This window comes from Hyperolius riggenbachi, chromosome 1, assembly GCF_040937935.1.
Source record: "Hyperolius riggenbachi isolate aHypRig1 chromosome 1, aHypRig1.pri, whole genome shotgun sequence".
Classification (NCBI taxonomy): Eukaryota; Metazoa; Chordata; class Amphibia; order Anura; family Hyperoliidae; genus Hyperolius; species Hyperolius riggenbachi.
In genome coordinates, this window is record NC_090646.1 from 561,503,806 (window position 1) to 561,519,023 (window position 15,218).

The following is a 15,218-nucleotide window of genomic DNA, read 5'->3' on the forward strand; positions in this document are numbered from 1 at the left end:
TAATCTTCTTTCCTTTGTCGAGCCTTGTCAGCCCAGAGAGGAATGTGCTGTGATAGGGAGAAGTTATGCACACCTCCCCCACGCCCCCTGCAGGCTCTGTGTGTGTGTGTGTGTGCGCTGTGTGTATGAGTCACAGCCAGCGTATCTGCTCACAGCCAGTCTGTCTGTGACCTTGTGAACAGCTGTGAGTAGAAAGAAAGCTCAGTTCAAAGCCCAGACAAGCAGCCAAGGCAACAAGTGGGAGAAATATTACAGCAGTGAAGTCACGATTGAGAGGAGCCTCTGCAAACTAGCACCTGCTCTGATGAAATATTTCCTGTTTGGCGGCCATCATCATTGTTTACAAAAACAATGAATAAAACAGTGATTTTATCACCAAGAAAGCAGCAGGAGCAGCGAAAATGTCACAGAGGGGACTAGGAGAAGACTACAAACAGGCTGGTACTTTTATTTATGTTAAGATTGTCACAGTACAGATTATCTTTAAGACCATGTTGTGTCCATGTAGTGTTAATAATTCTAGAATAAATAAAGATTTCTAACGCATTTCTAGATTTCCAAAGACATTTGCACTAGCGCTTTCACTAGTGGCAGCTATTATCTCAACAGAATCATTTATATTCTCTCTGGTAACTCAGGATTAAGAGAGTAATAAATAACTTCACAGTTTACATAATCAAACAGATTTTAAAAAAAAGTATGTCAAGTTTTCTTTGTTGCTTTTACCAGAATGGTTTATAATAGTGATAAAAAGTTGATGTTGGTGTTGAAGTAGATGTTGTCCTTCTCCTATGCTGGAGTACTAAATATAAGAAATATGGCTCTTCAAAAGGTAATCCCTAAAAAATATATTCTGTAATAATTTGTGCAGGCGCTCAACACAACATAAAACATTCACATTAACAGTCCCAAGAAAATGCACATCTGGAATAATGTCCACATTGGGTACTCTCACCGACTCTGCTGGCTGATTCAATTACAGATCAGCAAGTGTGCATATCAGTTGCATCAAGTAGTCATCAAAACTTCACTTGAATCTGAAACTCAGAATAGAGAACGACACATAGCGTAATCCAGTTCAGGGGAATAATATAATATATAGCACCCACCCGTGCAATAGTGTGTGAACACAGCACCCTCCACTAAGCACGCTAATGGTACTTAGAGCCGCTCACCGGATGAACATGCTGATCAAATCACCAGACCAGCACACATCGCTTTAGTAATCAATGTCCTTCAATGGCAGCTCCCATATGCGACTCCCTATGAACTTAAAACAAATGCTGCATAGAGTAATACTGTTTATTCAAAAGCTTAAAATACATCCAATGCACTCACAATCCCAGTGGTACAATGCGCATTGTAATATTTCTCTATAGTCCTGCCAAGACTCGCACGCTCGTGTCTCCCAGCTCACTCCACGCTAGAGGCCCCGCCTTACTAGTTTCGTCAGCAATGACTCATCAGAGTACTGACTTTTTACTGACGTTTTATATCTTGGAATAGTGTTCTGATTATTTTACTTTATAATTTGATATCCATTTTATTTAGTATATTTTCATTTGTTGTGCAAATTTGAAGAGTGCCCCGATAGAGGAGCGCCCTCAGCCACCTTTCTGATATCCTAAAAAATATAGATTGTCATTTTATAACAAGTGTCACAGTTGAGTTAACCTGATCATTTACCTACCAGTGAGCTTGTAATGTACTCTGGATATGTTGGAAAAACGAGCCACAGCTGTTTATAATTATCATCAGCTGCTTATAATATGAAATAAACATTTTGATTCAGACAATATTCCCATCATCCACTCACTGGATATAAGTGTGTTTTGAATATCCTGGTGTACTGTATGTGCTTCCACGGAGACCTCCATGGGGCTGGCATGAGGTCACTCCCTAAAATATAGTCTCCTGCGCTAACATTATCCTTACCGTGGTATTTTGTTTATTTCTTGGCAGCCATCGTCTTTTTTATCCCCTCCATGTTATGCTGTGCCATCTCGTCTCTCTTGAATCTGATAAATGACCAAGTAGATTATTTCAACTGACTTTGTTTTGTATAACAATTTCTGGATGTTGAGAAAGCCCACCGGTCTATTCTCCAAGACAAACACAAATGATATGTTTAAAGTGGTTTTCATATGCTGGCCGCTTCACTGTATCTTCATCGGCACCAGCCAGGAAACTGAAAGGTTTAGTGTGAGAACTCGCTTGTATAATTATCCAGATATTATAGAAACATTTACAAAACCAGAGGTAGAACCCAGTTCCTGTATGTGGGGAGTGGATACTGACAGATCTGCTTGTACAGGAACTTCTAGTCCTGATTACATTTAAAGTGGACGATCTGATAATTCTTCATCATTCATTTTCTGGACTTCCAATGTGCATCATAACATGACCTCTATGGCAGGGGTGTCTAAACTTTTTAGGCCAAGGGCCATATTGCCAATCTTAAAGCGGACCCAAACCAAACATTTTTTTAATTAAAAATATTTAGTTGCACCACTCTGACACATACAAAGATAAATAAACACTCCTACAAACCTATGATCATTTCAGTGCATGCTTTTCACCCTTCTCTTTTCATAGCTAGGGTTATACTGGGGGCAGCAGGGGCGTAGCAATAGGGGGTGCAGAGGTAGCAACCGCATCGGGGCCCTTGGGCCAGAGGGGCCCCGAAGGGCCCTCCCTCAACTACAGTATTAGCTCTCTATTTGTCATGTGCTCATAATAATCACTTCTATAGATACTTTGAGTAGTGGTAATTATTAACAAACTGTTCCTCATCCCCTTCTTGCACCTCTGACACTGTAGTTGCCATTGGCAGGTTTTGGTGCACCGTATTAATTGCTATGTATTGAGTGCTTGGGGGGCCCCATTGTAAAACTTGCATCGGGGCCCAGAGCTCTTTAGCTACGCCACTGGGGGGCAGCCATTAGCAATTCCTCCATTGCCGGACACCATCTACTCCACCAGTTTGCCGGAAAAATCCCGGCAATTTGAAAGGAAGGGAGGGGTTCCTCCAATAAATGTAAAATATTTTATATTTGTCATCATGCAGCTGAAAAAAGGCTGCTATTTATTATTATAAGTTAGAAAATAGATTTTATTTCTGAAATCTTGTATTTTTAATTTGGGTCCACTTTAAGTACTAGGGGGCTGAACTAGCAGAGTTAAACACAGTTTTTGCTGATTGCCGTTTGGTACACTATGCCTGTAACATATTGTCAAATAAATTATTTCCACAGGAAATAACCCATATACCGTGTGCAGTTAGCGCAATGGCAGCTGCTGATCAGTGGCTGCTACTGCTGCTGGCACAGTGAAAAATGCTAATTAGTGGCTGTTACTGCTACATTGGTGGCTGATAACCTACAATCAAGCAAACAGAGGCAGAGCAGCAACATAAGGTGGCCCCTGCATGTGGCACCTTCTGTGGCTTCTGCGCTCCACTGCTATACCGCTGACGTCATCAGGACCGTACTGCGCAGGTGCAGTAGTTCTGCTCCTGTGCAGTGCAGTCCTGATGACGTCAGCAGTGTAGCGGTGGACGCAGAAGAAGCCGACCTGGCGAGGTCGGCTTCTGCAGTGGAGAAGCCCGGGAGTCACCGGAGCTGCGGTGAGGGCACACGACGGCTGCCAGGGGCTGGAGGAAGCTCCAGGTAAGTGGATTTTTGTTTTTGCCTGGACGTATCCTTTAACTGTAGAGAGCTTTGGGGTACACCAAAAAAAGGCTTGACTGGTCGCATTTGGCTCTTGGACTTTCGACAAGCCTGACCTATGGTATATATACAGTGTATTATGCCACGCGCGTCATGCAACTAAACACATAATATATGGAGAAGCTAAATTTCCCAGCTTGCTTTGGAAAAATTTTAGAGACTTTAGGACAACTTTGTGTTCGTGTTCCTGACCATGGATTTCTCTGCTGTCCTGTGACACCCCATCCTTGACCTAATGGATGAAGTTGATTGTAAGATTGTAAGAAGTTGACCACTTTATAAAAATGGTTGAAGCCATTCTCTATAAATCCTTAGACAATTACCTCTCTTATTCTTTGTAACTGAAGAAGTACACGGTAGAGGGACCAAACTGAAGAGAAGATAGCTTTTTGTGCAGATGCAGATCCAAATCACTTGACAGATTCCTGGGAGTCTGTGTCTCATACTTAAATAAATAGGATTAGGAGTAGGAATATAATAATACTTATCTTGCATGTCAAATTTGTAGACCTTATCCTTAACCATATGGAAATTATATTCTAAATTTAGTTAAAATTCCAAGTGATTTAACCCCTCACGCCCCTCTGATACGGACAGCAGACTTTAATCCAGGGCTCACGCCAAACCCTTCGTCAGATATTTGTATCTTGGACGTAATTCTCGCGGGGTGTCAACCAAATGTTAGTCTGCACGCCATGTCTCCTAATTAAATCTAAGCAAGGTCATGCTGAAAATGTCTGATTAACAAGTGCCGCGGTTTGGAATACAATGTCCAAAGTTCTAATGATATGTTTTCTTTAGGTTAATAGTTACAGGGAAAGCCTCCCAGTAGAGTCTTTGGTTATTTCATGCACATTCTCTATATCACTGTATCATAATGATCAATATAGTGAGAGGAGCCGCTGTAATCTTTCCCTTGTTAAGCTAGTTCCTGTGAGGTTTACAGCTCATGCAAGGAATTGGCAGTGCTTTATGTTCCCACTACATTGAAGTAATTTAACCTTGCAGTAATAAGTGCTGGATGGTTAACTGTAGGAATGCATTTAACTTCTGGGTGGCAGGTAAACAAGATTCAACCACAAGACAGACTTAGAAGTTAGAGGTTTTATGCTACTTTATGGAAGGCCATTTGTGTCCATCCCTCTATTGTGGTTCTGCAGTGCAGAGGAAAGCTTTAAAATCCACCTCCAGGACACAAATTCTTTGTTCTAATAGGGGGAAGACTATGGGCTTGATTCACAAAGCCGTGATAACTCTTATCACGGTCGCGCCAGCGTTATACCGCACGTAACATTTTTTCGCAAGCAAACGCGAATTTGCATGCAAAATCGCAGCCGTTTTTTGCGCAAAAACACAATTTTTTTTGCGCATATCCGCGTTTGTGCATGAAAAGCGTTACACACGCTAAGAGTTATCACGGCTTTGTGAATCAAGCCCATAGTCTTCCCCCTATTAGAACAAAGAATTTGTGTCCTGGAGGTGGATTTTAACCACTTTACCCCCGCGCGTACGTATTTCTCCGCCCCTTTTTCCATCCTTTAAAAACCAGGGACGGAGAAACACGTACTTTCCGCGTTCCCGACGCTGCCCGCGCTCCCGCTCGTAAACACGCCGCCCGCCGCTAGTAAAACCGCCGCCGCCCGCTCGCCCAGAGATCAATGAACGGGAAAATCCATTCCCGTTCGTTGATCTAAGCCCCGCAATGATCAGCTGCTCTCCTATGGGCAGCGCGATCATTGTGAGAAAAAACTCACGTGTCCATGCTCATTATACTTCCTCCAAGCTTCCGGAAGGAAGCTTGGAGGTCGCATTAAAACAAAAAGTTACTGTGGCCATCTTGTGGCCAAATAGTAAACTACACCCTACACATTTTTCACATACAAATAAATGACTTTTACACATAAAATTAACTCATTACCTCCCACACTCCCCATTTTTTTTTTTTTTTGTAATTAAAAAAAAATTAAAAAATTTACAATTAAAAAAAATACATAAATAGTTACCTTAGGGACTGAACTTTTTAAATATTTATGTCAAGAGGGTATAACACTGTTACTTTATAAACTATGGGCTTGTAATTAGGGATGGACGCAAAACTGAAAAAAATGCACCTTTATTTCCAAATAAAATATTGGCGCCAAACATTGTGATAGGGACATAATTTAAATGGTTTTATAACCGGGACAAAAGGGCAAATACGTTTCATGGGTTTTAATTACAGTAGCATGCATTATTTAAAAACTATAATGGCCGAAAACTGAAAAATAATTATTTTTTTCCCCACATTTTTCCTATTTTCCCATTAAAACACATTTAGAAAAAAATAATTCTTGGCATAATGTCCCACCTAAAGAAAGCCTAATTGGTGGCGAAAAAAACAAGATATAGTTCATTTCATTGCGATAAGTAATAATAAAGTTATAGACGAATGAATGGAAGGAGCGCTGAAAGGTGAAAATTGCTCTGGTGCTCAGGGGGTAAAACCCCTCAGTGGTGAAGTGGTTAAAGCTTTCCTCTCCACTGCAGAACCACAACAGAGGGATGGACACAAATGGCCTTCCATAAAGTAGTATAAAACCTCTAACTTCTAAGTCTGTCTTGTGGTTGAATCTTGTTTTCTTGCCACCCAGAACGCTATTTTTTGCGTGAAAACTGCCACGATTTTGCACGCAAATTCGCAGTTGCGCACAAAAACCATTACGCGCGTTATAGCGTGCGCAAAACGCTAGCGCGACTGTGATAAGAGTTATTACGGCTTTGTGAATCAAGCCCTATATAAAAGTTTTTTCTTTGACTATATGCTCCTTGGTTAGTTAAGTCTCTTAATAATATTCCTGCACCAGAAATTCCACCGGTACAGACTTTCGTCTGCTTTAGGCTACTTGCACACCAAGACGTTGCGTTAGGTGCTACGTTAAGGTCGCATAACGTGCACCTAACGCAAGGCCTGGTGCTCTTCGATGTGGACGTCAGAGTGAGCCGCGTTGTGCAGCTCACTCTGGCGTCCATGATGCCGTGATGCGTACTCTTGGACGCATGCGGCATCACGTGGTCCCGCCGGCCAATCGCCGCACAGAGCGGCCGCTCCAGGAAGTAAACACTGCACGTCACAACGTGCAGTGAATATTAATTGCCTGGCCGCTCTCCGCTCCTCCTCAACAAGACTGAGCATGTGCAAACAGTCTAACGCGGCTTAAGCCGCTGTAACGCTATGGTATGCTGCACTTTCGGCAGAACGTGCAGCGTTACATGTAACACAACGTGGGCTGTGTGAACAGCCCACTTGTGTTACATTGCTGTGCGTTGGGGGAGCATTACAGGCTGCACTAACGTGCACCTGTAACGTCTTAGTGTGTAAGCAGCCTTAAAGGGATACTGTAGGGGGGTCGGGGGAAAATGAGTTGAACTTACCCGGGACTTCTAATGGTCCCCCGCAGACATCCTGTGCCGGCGCAGCCACTCACCGATACTCCGGCCCCGCCTCCAGTTCACTTCTGGAATTTCTGACTTTAAAGTCAGAAAACCACTGCGCCTGCGTTGCCATGTCCTCACTCCCGCTGATGTCACCAGGAGTGTACTGCGCAGACACAGACCATACTGGGCCTACGCTGTGCGCTCTTGATGACATCAGCGGGATCGAGGACACGGCAACGCAGGCGCAGTGGTTTTCTGACTTTAAGGTCTGAAATTCCAGAAGTGAACTGGAGGCGGGGCCGGAGCATCGGTGAGTGGCTGCGCGGGCACAGGATGTCTGGGGGACCGTTAGAAGCCCCGGGTAAGTTCAACTCCTTTTCCCCCGACCCCCGTACAGTATCCCTTTAATGTAATCCTGTCCTAACAGAATTGTTACAACATACCCTCTTTCTCTGAAATTAAGACATCATCTAAAAGTAAGCCCTTGCAGAATTTCCGAGCATGCTCGAAATATAAGCCCTACCCCAAAAGTAAGCCCTAGCTGCAGTAAGGGGAAAAAGTATGGCAACTTGTGTTATTAATAGAGCCGATGGTCTCAAGGGCAGGATCAAGGCTCCATCATTGGGCCAATCACTGCACTCGCTGCTACTTAGCGAGTGCAGTGATCAGCCCAATAACAGAGCCATGAACCCAACTATGAGATCATGAGCTCCAGTAGAAATGCAAGTTGCCATACTTCTTCCCCATAGGTTGAAGATCGGGGACACAGCAGCATGGCGTTGGGGAGAAGAGGAGGATTAGGGGGGCATCACATGACACAGGGGACAGCACAACATGGAGCTAGGTGTAAGAGGAGGATGCAGGGGGACATCGGAGGACACGGGACACCAGGAGGACATGGGGTTACATGGGATACAGAAATTTATGGGATAGAGGAGGGCACAGGTACAGAAGGACACTAAAGGTGCAAGGGGGCATGGGTAAACAAGAGGTGGATACAGCAGAGGAAGAGGTGGCACAGTGGGGGAGGCAGGACACACAGTAAATTAACTTGTGTGTTACTAGAAATATAAGTCATCCACTGAAAATAAGCCCTAGCACAGCATTTAGAACTAAAAATTAATATAAGACACTGTCTTATTTTCGGGGAAACACAGTATGTACTACCATCACAATGCTAAATATTGCCTTCTGTAATGTTATTTCATTATACCAAGTATACCTTGTGCGTTTTTCTAAACTTAAATAAAAATCTGTTAAAATAAAAGTTAAGTACCATATCTTTTTGTTACAGAATAGAAGGGAAAAAAAAAAAGCAATTCATTTAAAGGACAACTGAAGCGAGAGGGATATGGAGGCTGCATAAGCAATACCAGTTACCTGGTTGTCCTGCTGATCCTCTGCCTCTAAAGGCTCATACACACATCAGACCATAGTCTTTGGAAAATGAAAGATCACAGACCAATCTTACCACCCTTCATGTAGTATGAGAGCCAGGGGCGTAGCAATAGCCATAGCAGTCATAGCAGCTGCTATGGGGCCCTGGAGCATAGGGGGCCCAGGTGGTAAGTGTTCACCATTAAATTTCTTGTGTTTCTCCACCCTTTGACTTTGTCTCACTGCTCATGAACTATGTGTAGTGTTGATTGCATGAGAATGAAAATTGCCCAATAAACTCATGTTCAGTAGGGTAAAGGCAGATGGCATTGCTTACGAGTGCCTACATCTGAGGGCCCCATGAAAGTTTTGCTATGGGGCCCCAAGATCTCTAGCTATGCCACTGATGAGAGCCATACTCTACACAGTCTTTTCTATGGAGCTGAACTCCACATCAGAAAAAAATCTTTGCAAGATGCTGCACACACAGATGCTGTACAGACACAAAAGATCAGTATATGCAAAAGATCTGTTCCTGCCAAAAATCCATTCCTGCAAATTGCAATGATAGTCTATGAGATCTGCAGATCATCATACACACATGATTTAACTGACCTTCATCTGCAGATCAAGCAATCATCTGCAGATCTGAAAATCCATCCTGGTGGATCTGATCTGCAGATGAGTGTCAGTTAAATCATGTGTGTATGATGATCTGCAGATCTCATAGACTATCACTGCAATTTGCAGGAATGGATTTTTGGCAGGAACAGATCTTTTGCAGATACTGATCTTTTGTGTCTGTACAGCATCTGTGTGTGCAGCATCTTGCAAAGATTTCTGTCTGATGGGGAGTTCAGCTCCATAGAAAAGACTGTGTAGAGTATGGCTCTCATACTACATGAAGGGTGGTAAGATTGGTCTGTGATCTTTCATTTTCAAAAGACTATGGTCTGATGTGTGTATGTGGCCTAACACTTTTAGCCATGAACCCTCAGCAAGCATGCAGCAGATCAGATGTCTCCGACATTCTTGTCAGATCTAACAAGATTAGCTGCATGCTTGTTTCTGGTTTAATTCCGGCACTACCGCACCCAAATAGATCACCAGTGCTGCCAGGCAACTGGTATTGTTCTTCTCCCTTCATATTACATTATGTCAAATTCCCCATATAATATCAGAAAACAAGTATATCATTTTTTTATTAGACCTGAAATTTTTTGGTTAGACCTGAAATGATAATGGGGTTGGTATTTATATTCTGTATAGTTCACATATTCCTGTGCACATAGTAGGCAGCACTTGTTAGGAGTTGTATCCCTAGCAAAACAAAGTGGGCTGTGTAATATCCAGCAATGTGATTTACACTTATAGCTATACAGTAAAGTCACAGGTGACATTGCACAGTGGCAGAGCAGCCCTGGGCAGCTCTATTAGAAGGGACACCCTCCACACGATCACGCTTTTGGAATATACACCCAACAATTGCAAATATTGTTAGGTCATGCACACTTGTGGCCAGCCAACGCATCTGCAGATTTATGGCATCTCAATCCAGCAACATTAACACAGTGCCGCTGAAATATTTATGCTGGCTTTTAGATATCCCAAAGGAAAGTCGCGCCCACAAGTCTGCAAAGTGTATTCCTTTACTCGTGGAAATCACCATAAAAATGATTAATTAGCTGAAATCGCCACCCGACGTCAAGTGGAAATAAATCAGTTGTGAGATTGATCTAACATTTACTTTATTTTAAGTTCTATGGTTCACAAGTCCCATCTATTTCTGGGAATTGCAAGGCCAGGTGATGATAGGAAAATATATAGATGCTGCAGGCTATGCTTAAATGGTGCTCATATTTAGACATTTTAATTAGACTTTTAGCAACACATTGTGACATTCAGAAGTATGTACCAACACAGTGTGATATATCGATATATTCCTGTATTTGCTTTCTCCTTGTGAGAATAAAAGGAGGAACTGTACTCAAAATAACACAATGGGCTTGATTCAGAAAAGGGTGCAAATGCTAGCACGCCAGTAAAAAGCCACTTTGCATGTGCTAACATGCTTTGCACGTGCTAACTAGGGTGCTAAGTAGTTAGCACATGCAAACTACTTAGCACCCTAGTTAGCACGGTGCTAAGTAGTAGTTTGCATGTGCTAACTACAGTGCTAAGTAGTTTGCATGTGCTAACAACTTAGCACCCTAGTTAGCACGCCCAAAGCCTTTAGGCGTGCTAACTGGGTTAGCACCGTTTACTGAATCGGACCCAATGAATAAAAATGCTTATTTTTTACAGTATTTTTTTATAGATTATGTAGTCAGTGTTTGCCCATTGTAAAATATTTCCTCTCCCTGATTTACATTCTGAAATGTATCACTGGTGGTGACAAATTTAGTTCTGCCAGGTGATCTCTACAGAATGATTGTTATTGAGAGTTCTATGCACAGAGGGAGATACTGGTTGTTTAGCAGGTGGAAAAAAATGTTATTTCCCACAATGCAACAAGGTTCACGGACAGCAAAATGTCAGGACAATGGTCATGACATCACACTGTGGGAGGGGGTTTCACCACAACATCAGCCATACAGACCCCCCTGATGATCTATTTGAGAAAAGATAAAGTTTTCTCCTGGGAAAGGGGGTATCAGCTACTGATTAGGATCAAGTTCAATCCTTGGTTAAAGCTAATCTTTAAATCTTCAAAGCACATTTATAATAGAAATGACAATGGAAATGCCCTGGCGTGTTTATCACAGAACTTAAAATGCCTGTTTATAAAGGATTCTATTGCACTTTTATAAATATAACAATATAAAAAATGGCAATTGGTAATCAGATGGCTACCCAGGGATGAACAAAAATACTTCAAAGTTCATGAAAATTTCGTGGAACTTCTGAGCCTGAACCTGGTGGTACCACAAATGTTTTGTTAAACCAATTTTGCTAATTCCATTTTAGTCGATAGCCCGACTTTAAAGGATAATAGCAAAGCCCCTATATATGTTAGAACCAACCACCAACTTTGCTAGGTATATGTAGTAGAACAGTGGCAACAAGGTAAAAAAAAAATCCAAAAGACCTTGTGGTTATCCAGAAAATCACAGTTAAAGTGACAGCAGGCAAATAGGAATTTTTGTGAGATGGACAGCATTCAGAAGGTTGCATAAACATTAAGCCATGAAGGCGGGACCTGAGATTGAGAAACCGTGGGGATACGTGTCAACTCAACCCACTAGCAGCAGTTTCTGCCATCAAAAAGGCAGGCGACCGCATTGCTAGCTGACATCATAAACTGGAGGACCTCATGAATGCATGCCACCCATTAAGGTGTCTAAAAGTAGCGTGCTGACCTTGGCCCGGGCCCAAGTATAGAAGACATGAGATGTAGAGTGATTCAATGAGAGCAGTAGCAGGGTGTGGCCTCTGGTCAACTATTGCCAGGGAGATCGCAATGGTGGCTGGAAGCATTTGTAACGACGTGCGTTCATAAGTCGGGGAATCCCTGTATTTGAAATAAAACATGCATTGACTTTTTTTCTTCCCATTTTTTTTGGGGAAAAAAAGTGTCTTTTAGTCCAAAGAATCAGGCCCGGTTCTCTCATGAAGCAAGGTGAAACATTTGCATCAGGCGCAGAGATTTCAGGGGCAGAATTTTTGTATTGTGTGTACCTTCCTGAGAGAGAATGGAGTGGCTGAGGGTGAGCAGTTTGTTTGACACAGACTCGCAGCCATCTAGTGTGCTATTGTGTTGAGCTGCAGCATGTCATGTGAGAACATTAAATGAAGCAGAGTAAGGGCTCTTTTCCACTATGAAATGCGATCGTTTCAATTTCCACCATGCGATTGCGATTGAGCTACTATACTCATTATAGTCCAGCTCAATCACATACAAAACGCGGCAGGACGACAATTGCGCTTTGACCAAAATCGCATCGCAATCGGATCGCACTAATGGAAATTGCTGCTGCAGTTTCCATTAGTTTAATGTACCTTGCGATTTGCGATCAGAAGCAAATCACAAGCTAGTAGAAAAAGGCCCTAAATTGTTGGGTGCTGTGCGATCATTCCAAATTGGGTGGGGGGGGGGGGCATCCTCACAAGTTTGCCTCAGGCAGCAAAAAGTCTAGAACCGGCCCTGCGAAGAACACAGTACTTGTGTCCTGTGGCCCTGTCATCTTTTTCCATATAGAAAAACAAAACAGAACAAGACACAGCCACAGTACAATCTCCTGCCCAGCCCAATACATACGAACTGTACCAAAAAGGCTTGGGAACAAATGTGCTCCCTCAAAATGGTGTTTAACTGAGGGAATCATAAACAGTAACAATTTTTGAAACGTAGTATTTATTCCTATTCCCTTAGGAAGGTGTGCGATGCATCGGTCCATTAAAAGGTCTTTTAAAAGCAATTCCAAAAGAATCTTTAGAAACATCAAAGTGCATTCCAGTCATGGGGAGATTGATGTAAACTTGGCCTTGCCTGTACTTTTCCCTTGTTCCGGCATTTTCATCTGTAAACCTCTTTCTTCTTCTTTAAACTTATTTATTTTTCCTAGCCCTCCATGCTTCTGTTTTTCTGCCTTTATTTTAAAATATTGACTGCAGAGCCGACCACGGCACAGATGAGTATAGTGTAGGTGGTCGAGCCCCACGCTGTCCATGTCAGTCATCCTGGCAATACCAGCCTGCTGGGATTACAAGAGGCTTGCGGGAGGGAGCGGGAATGCTGATTTTTGAACATTACACATACAGTTTTACACATTAGTGGTTTAACACACGTAAATTTTTACGCGTTGAACCACTAACGCGTAAAAATGTATGTGTTAATGTTCCTGCACCAGCGGAAATGCGTAAAAATGTATGCAATACGGTCCGCCGACCCCGAGGTCGGCAAAAACTAAACTAGCTGATGGAGGGGGACCAGAGCAGCAGTGAGTGACTATGAGGGCACAGGATGGCTGCATGGGGCTGGTAGAAGCACCAGGTAAGTGAAACTCATTTTTTTTTCCCCTGATAACTCCTTTAATGCAAAAAGGAGGGTTATAAATATTCTATTTGTGCATGAATTAGTGCAAACAGGACGTTTAATAAATGCCCATTCTGCCAAAATGCATATGCACACATGCCACGGGATCATGAGTGCATACAGGTGCCCATTTTAGCCCCACTGTGCAATAACATGATTGAGAATGCAGCCTATCCACTCTGCACAGTGACCAGTGGCATTACTGAAAATGCATCCTATCCTCTCTGTGGTGACCAGTGGCATCACTGAGAATGCAGCCTATCCACTCTGCAGTGACCAGTGACACCACTGAGAATCTACTCTGCAGTGATTAATGATATCACTGAGACTGTAGCCCATCCACTCTGCAGTGATCAATAACCTCACTGGAAATGCATCATATCCACTCTGTAGTGACCAGTGACATCACTGAAAATGCAGCCTAGCCACTCTGTAGTGACCAGTGACATCACTGAGAATCCACTCTGTAGTGATCAATGAACTGAGAATGCAGCCTATCCACTCTGCAGTGACCAGTAACACCACTGAGAATCCACTCTGCAGTGATCAATGAACTGAAAATGCAGCCTATACAGTCTGCAGTGACCAGTAACACCACTGAGAATCACTCTGCAGTGATCAATGACATCACTGAGAATGCAGCCTAATTACTCTGCAGCAACCAGTGACATCACTGAGAATACAGCCTACCCACTCTGCAATGACCAGTGACATCACTAAATATGCAGCATATCTATTCACCACACCAGTTACACTTCTGAAGAGACAGGGTTGCCAATCAGCATAAACTGACAAAATTACAAAGCATTCATTTTTTACAATAACCAGAAAAGTCAGTAAAAGTGTATCACAAGTTCACAACCATCCATGAGAGACATCCAGAGGCGTCGCTAGCCCTATTTTGGGGGGCACGTGCCCCCAATCTGTCCTGGGGTGCCACGGATCTGCCCACTGTCTCCTCCTGGCCGCCGCTGTCCCCTCCTGGCTGCCGCTGCCCCCCCGACCGCCGATTAACCCCCCCGCTGACCCCGCAGCCAGAGCTTCAGACGTCGATCAGCGGGCGACCAGATACAGCGGGCGCTAGGACCTAGCGTACACCGCTGATATGCGGAAGTGACATCACTTCCGCATATACAGCGTGGTGCGTCCGGCGCCCGCTCTATCTGGTCGGGTCGCCTGCGGCGCTGATCGAGGTCTGCTGGCTGCGGGGTAAGGGAGGGGCCGCGCCTGTCAATCACTACCTAACGGGGGTTCCTGTCATTCACTATCTATCGGGGGTCCCTGTCACTATCTATCGGGGGTCCCTGTCACTCACTAACTGGGGTCCCTGTCACTCACTATCGGGGGTCCCTGTCACTCACTAACTGGGGTCGCTGTCACTCACAATCTAACCTGGGGGTCCCTGTCACTCACTAACTGGGGTTCCTGTCACTCACTATCGGGGGTCCATGTCACTCACTATCGGGGGTCCCTGGTCCCTGTCACTCACTAGCTAACGGGGGTTCCTGTCACTAACTGGGGTCCCTGTCTCTCACTAGCTAATGGGGGTCCCTGTCACTCACTAGCTAACGGGGGTCCCTGTCACTCACTAGCTAACGGGGGTCCCTATCACTCACTATCAGTGGTCCTTGTCACTATCGGGGGTCCCTGTCACTCACTATCTA

General features: G+C 43.7%; 1 protein-coding gene across 1 annotated transcript in view; it reads left to right on the forward strand.

Annotated features, from left to right (window-relative positions):
• The window catches only part of LIX1 (limb and CNS expressed 1), a 195,453-nt gene that overhangs the window by 138,096 nt on the left and 42,139 nt on the right, over positions 1–15,218 (forward strand). The window lies entirely within an intron of this gene.